Source organism: Petaurus breviceps, unplaced genomic scaffold, assembly GCF_028583685.1.
Source record: "Petaurus breviceps papuanus isolate PSGF00001 unplaced genomic scaffold, PetGlider_PUasm1.0 185, whole genome shotgun sequence".
Lineage (NCBI taxonomy): Eukaryota > Metazoa > Chordata > Mammalia > Diprotodontia > Petauridae > Petaurus > Petaurus breviceps.
Window position 1 is genome coordinate 1,996,152 of NW_027185797.1, and position 8,075 is coordinate 2,004,226.

Genomic DNA, 8,075 nt, shown 5'->3' on the forward strand with positions numbered 1-8,075 from the left:
ATTCCTCACATTGTATACCTTAAGTCAGTGCATATTTCCAGTATTTAGTCAGACTTACAGGGAAAAGAATTATGGAGTCAGAAATCAATAGCAACAACCAAGGCGTGACCTTCTCTCCTGTCTCCAACAGCAGAAGTCCCCTTGTCCTTACTTATGGGCAGCACTTCAACTCTAATATCTAAATGGAGAAGGCTACTAAGATTCAATGCAAAGGTAAGACCATATACTGGCTTTGCCAATAAACACTTGAGCCTGCATGGAATAGAAGGCCATGTTTCCTTATTGAAATTGCCCTTGTCCTTGCTTTATGGCAAAACTGAAAACATTAAGCAACCATCAGGATAAGCTTTTCATTGAACCTATCACCAAGTGGGCTATGTATGGATTGTGACTTTTGATTTGCAATACATCATCTCAGGGCTCAGTTTAATCTTTTGATTTTTTTCCAGCTGAGCAGACTAAGTAGTTGTAAATACCCTTTATCAAACTAGACCATTGACGACACTCATACACAGGAATAATCTAAGAATCCACTGGACAAATTCAATGGAGAGTTACAGTGAAAACTTGTGTTTGGTCTTCATTGTAGCGAGATAGAATCCTAGTGGTGTTGATGGTAACTGGAATAGCAGTAATGGCGGCAATAGCAATGGCAGCTCGATAATCATACAAAGAAAACACCGTACATTTCATTGCTTCACGCCCCTAGTTCTTCAGCAAACTGAAACAACAATTCTAGTCAGACCCAACGAGTAAATATTTATGACCACCATTGAAAGTAGAGGATGAGCAATGGACACATCGCCTAAGACACAAAACACAAAATGGTGAGGATTTTTGAGTGTCTCTAAAGTACAAGATAAATATCATCCCATCCCTTAGAAATCATGATTCTGTCCCCCTTTTTATTTCAAAATGGTTGCAGATTTTTTCATTCACGAAAAGGTTAAAGGCGTTTCCCCATCGCAAGAAGGATTATCTTACCGGAGGATTCTGGGACTGCAGATGTATACTGCGGCAAAATCCTAAATTCATCGAAAAAAATCATTTCTGGACTCCAGCTGCCAAAAATAATAGAATTATAGTAAATCATTGATAAGATTAAAACATCAAGCCATTTTTTAGATTCCAAAGTGTTCCAAAAACATGATCCTTTTCTTTTAATTCATTTCTTAAACAATGCAAATTTTAAAGTAGCCTTTCTATCCCGAGCACGCAGCGCCATGAAATCGATAATTTTTGATCTTTCGGTTAGTAGGCAACATGGTGAGCTATTGCAGTGACTGCAGGCAGCAGACATGTTCTTGTCAGCTAAAAATTTTCATATTGTTTTTTGAGTCCATTGAGATTTGTAGATGAGATATCACTGGTTTTAGTCTCAGCTCACACTTGGCTGTAGGGACACAAAAACCACATAGTCTAATCGACATATACACATATCTGTATGGCTATTTGTCTCTATATTTTAAAAACAAGGAGTCTTACTGGATCTTAAACAAAAAATTATGTAAAAGGGGTGGCTGGTGTGATTATAATCACATCATGCAGGGTCCACGGTTCCCATTTAGTGAAATTTCGCAGAGGGCAACTTCTTAAGAACATCCCTGCTGTGCAGAGTGAAAAGCATGAACAAACCAAAGACAGAATTCATCTGTGTTTATATTTTACAAACAATGAAAAACCTACTCTTTGTATGCCTTTTTTTTTCCACCTTATTATTTCATGAAAACTGCAGCATTTTCCCCGCCCCCATCTGAACACTCACCACCCCAGCACTGCGGTGTTCCGTGTGCTTCTTTTTCTTCTTCTTCTTCTTCTTTTTTCGCTTTCACAAATTCTGCACGCGCCATCTTGATGTGGGCTTATTCTTTTCTAATTTCAGTTGCCCATTCTCTTACAAATCAGTAAAGAAATAGAAAATTAGAAGGCATTTCGGCACTTGTTTGCCTAAATTTCAGTTTTCTCTACTCACACCGAAAGATTGGAAACAGGGGAGGAAAAAATCCCCCCCCCAAGAGATATTTCTATTATTGCCATAACCTGTTGTATACAGTGGTGATAAAAAATATTATTAACATAATAGCAACAGCTGCAGCCTAAATAGAAGCTATGAGATAATTAATGTGCTACAACAAATTAATTTGCTGCAGGTGCTTGTGCTCTGAACTGCATAACCCAAGCCATTTAAAGTCTGAATACAATTATTATTCCCCCCACATGCTAAAACAAAATACAGAACAAGATATCCTGTTATTGTCAATATTCTACATGCCTATTGTCCAAAAAGCATCCCCCCCCCTTCCTACCTCTACTTCCATTACTCTCTTCCACCCAAAAAAAAAGAGGACAAAAAAAGAATGGTTTAGCCATTAGCACATATGTATGGAATCAAGGTTGTACATCCATGATAGAAATGTGTAGAATTTTTTTTTCACATATGGAGGCTTTATGAGATGTCCTAACTGGAAAATTCATATGTGACAGTTATTTCAAAGAAATTAGCCTATTGTTTTGAAGAGCTCCACCGATTAAAAAAAAAAAAATAGATGCTCTTAAGTATTCTTGTGTCTAGCTAAAGGGTAAAAAACAAACAAAAAAAACCTCAACAATACTAAGCAGTCACTAATATGATTTCATAGATTTGAGGATCATTTATTCATTTTTATGACAGGAGAGGGAAGATATATTTACAGTTTAGCCATCTTCCTTAAAGTGAAAGAGAATTTTATTCTCACCTGCTGACAAATGCTACTGTTTATGGAAAAGTAGTCGATGGCTACCTTGCAAGTGGATGCCAGGAACACACTGCAGCAAGATAACAAGGGCAGAAGACAGAAGGAAGGAGCCAAAGTGCTTAGAAGCAACTGTCCATTTTCCATTTTTTATCATTTGGCAAAAATAACTTTGAGCCTATTTTTTTTTAAAGGAAAGAGCAAACCAGTTTTTTCCCCAAACTACTTCTGAAGGAAGGACTCCCAAATTTAGATTACACCCCCCAGATGATTTTCCCCAGTGAACATTCTTGAGTCTAGGGGGAAAATGACATTAGTTTTCATTACAGCTCCATGAACTATGGTTGGGTTTGATTGGTTGTTATTGCTTTTCCTAAATGTGATTGAAAATAATGAAATCTATCATTGACCATTCTATTTTTCATGGTTGCTCAAACTTCACTGAGATGGAGGGTAAGAAAGGAAGTCTTCAAACCAAAGCCTGGACCTTCAAAGAAAAGACAAATGTCATTGCCAGAACATGATTCTGATTTCTTTAACCTTTAGCTCCAATTTTCCAGAGTTCTAGAAGGGAATGGTCAATTATGTGTAACCCAGCCCATGCTATACCAGTGCCACAAAGTAAAATGCATAACAAATTTAAATATATATAAGTGTGTAGATATATATTTCTACACACATATACATGTATGCATACATATACTATATATGTATATTTATATCCTCTAAAGGGATTTTTTTCATCTCCTAAATGCCCTTTAAGCTAATAAGAAAGATTTCTAAGTCAGCCAGTGTTTCTATGTGTAGATGCTATGTAGATTTGTTTGTGCTGAGTTCTCACTGCATGACTGACAAGAATGCTACTCCATCTTCCTTTTGTTTATGCTGAAGCTTTCTCCTCATAACCCATTTTTAAGCTTGCTCATATTTTAAAATTTATAATGAGGGAACTCTGGAATTAAAAAAAAGAATAGAATAAAGAAAGACCACATTGCTTTCCACTGAAATACAGTAGACTCTGATAAAAATGGAAAAAGTTGACAACTATATAATTTACACATCTCCTACTACCTACAACTCCTTTGAGATTTCTCAGTAATTTTCATGACAGTTGATTATGCTGTCCCATACAGATGAAAGATTATCCCTCAGCTCACTAAAAACACATGGGTTCATGAGCAAGAGGAATTTGTAGGGGAAAAAAAGAACATACTTTCATTTGTGGAGTTGCAAAGTCATTGCTATTCAAAATATTTTCCCTTCCCCCCAGCGAATTTTACACTAAAAACTATATCAAAACTATTCAGGACAATAAATATGACAATGGATCTGACATCTTTTCATGTATGTATATACTTACCCATGTAAAATATAAATCTGTGCATGAACATACATGGATTACAAATGCATCTGATACATGTCTGTATGTATATGGAGAGAGAGAGAGATGAAAGACAGACAGATAGATAGGTAGATTGATTGATCACAATGTTCACAGCCATTAAAAAAATGAGTATTTCTTATCTTTCTATGGTTATAAATTAAGAAAAGTTATCACAGGTTATGTTTGGGGAAAATGTAAAGGCAAAAAAGGTTCATAAAACCAATGATCGTAATACTGTAATTCAGCTTTAATGTAAGTTATATATATATACTTGTGTGTTAAGAATCAGCTAGCTCATAAAATCTTACTGTTGAAAGGGATCTCAGAGGTCAGACAGCCCAACATTCCACCAAAAGCAAGATTTCTTTCTTAAACAGCTAAAACAGATACTTATCCACCCCTTCATGGACACATAGGATTTTAGATTTAGAACCAGAAGACCATTTAGTCCAACCCTATCATTTTACAGATGAGGAAACTGAGGTCAAGAAAGGTACTGCCTTAAATGTCATAAAATCATAGATCTGGAGATGAAAGGGACCTGGAAGGCCATCTAGTCCAACCTATTCCTTTTAAAGATGAGACAGGTGAAATGACTCACCTGAGGTTGCATAGGCAGTAAACAATAGAGACTAGATTTGAACCAAGGTCTTCTGACTACAAAATAAGAGCTTTTTCCATTGCATTATACTGCTTCCCTATGATTGGAAGGGATTATTGTTATTATTTCAAAAGATTATAATGAGAGTTGACATTTACATTGCACTTTAAAGTTTGCAAAACACTGATATAATGAAAAACTGCTTAAGTATTGGAGCTCTCCTCCCCAAATGAAATGGACTTCCTTGGGAGATAGTGAGTTCACCCTCTTTGGAAGTTGTTAAGAAAATGGATGACCTCTTGCCATATATATCACAGGGAACTATTTTTCACGTGTTAAGTTAGGGCTTCTGAGATCCCTTCCAATCCTGGAGATTCTGTGATTGAGATACACATATTTATCTCATTTGTTCCTCAAAACAACCTAGTGAGATTATGGATATGTTTGCATGACTATGCATGTGTAACCTATATCAAATTGCTTGCCTTCTCAGTGAACAGGGTGGGGGTGGGAGGGAGGAAGGGAGAGAATTTGGAGTTTAAAGTAACACATGTTACAAATTGTTTTTCACATGTAACTAGGGGAAAATAAAATACTAAACAAATATAATTTAACATTTTACAACACAGTAAAAAAAGAAAGAAAAGATGAAGAGGCTGATATTGGAAAACCTAGAAAGACTTACATGAACTGATACATAGTGAAGTGAGTAGAACCAAGAGAACATTGTACACAGTAACAGCAATAGTTTTTGATGATCAACTGTGATTGACTTAGCTATTCTAAGCAACACAGTGATTCATCTAAGACAAATCCAAATGACTCATGATGAAAAATGCTATCCACCTCTAAAGAAAGAACTGATAGAATCTGAATGCAGATGAAAGCATACTATTTTAAATTTTCTTTATTTTTCATGGGGGTTTTTGGTCTGCATTTTGTTTCAAAAAATGACTAATATGGACATGTTTTATGTGACTGCACATGTATAGTCCAGGTAAATTTGTTTTTGCCTTCTCAAGGAAGTGGGAGAGGCAGAAAGGAGAGAATTTGGAACTCAAAATTTTAAAAAAGAATGTCAAATTGTTTTACATGTAATTGAGAAATAATATATTAAAAACAAATAAACAAAAAACAACCCAGTGAAATAAATAAGACAGGTGGTATTCCCATTTATGAGGCTCAGAGAAATAAAATTACTTACCAAGCTACTAGCATTAGAGATAGGATTCAAACTGAAGTCTTTTCTGACTCTAGATGCAGCATTGTTTTTTGGACACTTGTAATCATTATGATTTTTTTCTTTATTAATGTAACCCTTAGTTCAAAGGGCCAATTATAGGACTTTCTTCTTTTCGGTGGAGATTGATTACTAAATCAGTTTGGGTGGGCCAGAGTTAGTGAGAATGCGAAAGAAGAGAGATCTTAGGTTTTTCTCTACCTTCCAGCTTCATGAGAAAAGAGACTCATCCAACCTCTCTTCAGGTCACTGAAGGAAGAAGCTGCAAGTCTCTATCATATGTTTATCTCCAGCTTTACTACTCTAGAGACTTCCAGGAATTTCCCCTTGGGTGAGATCTAGAATTCTCTCTCTTGATTAAGCTGAATTATCTTATTCCTCATGGGAGGGCCCCATTCACTCTGTGTTGTCTAGAATATATTCTCATCTGTATATTTTCTTTAATATCTGTTTTGCTATTAACTTAGCTAAATGGGGTTTTGTTTGTTTTTGCTATTTGTTATGTATATTCATTGGGGAACTGGTATTTATTGGGGAAAGGCTCAAGCCTTGGATGTAAAGCTTAGCCCTGCCACCTTTCTCATTCAGCAACAGTAACCAGGAATTTAGCTTGAATCTAACAGTTTCTCTAGAATGATAATATTTAAGGCAACAGACATAAAATTCTAGCACAGTTCCCCCTCTCTCTGAGGTGAGCAGAGAAGCCAGCCTCTTGCCCTCCTGCTTCCCCTCCTGGCAGGAATGAAAGTTTCCCTTGGAAAAGGGTTGGGTGTTAGGGAGGAAGGAGATGCTATAGATGTCTATCCTTGCCCTCCTGTGAACCACCTTGAGACAGCCATGTTATAGAAAGAGCCAAAATTTGCCTCTCTGTCATTTCTACTGGTTTAGTCTACCTTCTGGAGCAACACATAGCAGCTTCTTTCATATGGCAGCCTTTCCAATATTTTAAGAAGCTGGAATGGAATTTAGGGGGGAGAGAGACAGAGAAAGAGAATATGTGAGATACACACACATTTATATTTATACACATACATAATATGTAAGTGAAACTCCCTCAGTTTTCAGATGAAAAAACCAAACAACCAAAGTAATGCCCAGAGCAGTTAAGTTACTTCTCCAAGATTGACCCAACACATAAATGTAGAGCCAGCATCTGAACTCATTTGCTGTGACTTCAGATCCAGTGCTCTCACCTCTGAACTACAGCGACGTCACAGAGACCACTAAAGGTCTCTCTTCAGTATTCTAAGTTAAATATCTTCAAGTCCTTCAATTATGCCTAATTTAAGGCAGGTTCTAAAAGCATCACTATCCTGAATGGCTTCCTCTAGATACATTCTGGTTTCTCAGTATCTTTCTTAAAATGCAATATCCTAAACTGAGCATAACATTCCAAGAGTGATCGTTGCAGAGAACAATGGAGCTAGATTATGTTAGCATTTTCAGCAGCCAGGTCCCATTTGGTATTGTTCCATTATTACAGTTTTAGTCAACAGGAATATCCGAGTCTTTGTCGAACAAACTGCTTTAAAATCAGTCTTCCTCAATACTTGACATGTGCAATTAATTGATTTTTTCAAAACTTAAATGCAGAGCTTTACATTTCTCTCTTTTAAATGGAATAGGTACATTCTATTTGTTGACCATTAGCAAATCCTTTAGAAAAATAAACCTCAAGCTCTCCTGCCAAATCAATTTGGGCAAGATCCAGACAAAAGGATAAGCTGTCATGTCCCTTTTCTTTCAAATGATAGCAGCAATGTATGTTGAAGCTCCCGTGTAGGACCAGTCCACTGTCAGATAATGACTGCCTTGAAGCTGTGGAAATTAAATTCAGGGCTTAAAAAATACAAAAAGAGAATTAAAAAAAATAGTTTAAACAACTAATTTCATGAAAGTTTCATTTTTCTTTTAATTCTATAAGTTTTTATTAGTTTGTATTAAAACTGTTAACCCATACTTTAACATTTTGTAATAGCTTTTAAGTCACTTCATTAGAACTCAATGAAAGTGGTGGGCATTTTTTTTTTTGAGATAGAAAACACGTTTTAATCTATACCAGTCTGCCTATTTGCAGATTGGTTGGTCCATCACTTGCTAATCAGTCTTTGTAACTTT

At 36.1% G+C, this 8,075-nt stretch overlaps 1 long non-coding RNA gene across 1 annotated transcript; it reads right to left on the reverse strand.

Moving 5' to 3' along the window:
- LOC138161428 (uncharacterized) lies at positions 1 to 2,187 on the reverse strand. The gene is made up of 3 exons (XR_011168351.1): positions 1,766 to 2,187; positions 985 to 1,061; positions 1 to 805 (listed from the first exon to the last, which is right to left on the reverse strand). It is a non-coding gene; the product is annotated as an uncharacterized lncRNA (long non-coding RNA).
- Positions 2,188 to 8,075: the final 5,888 nt, after the last annotated feature.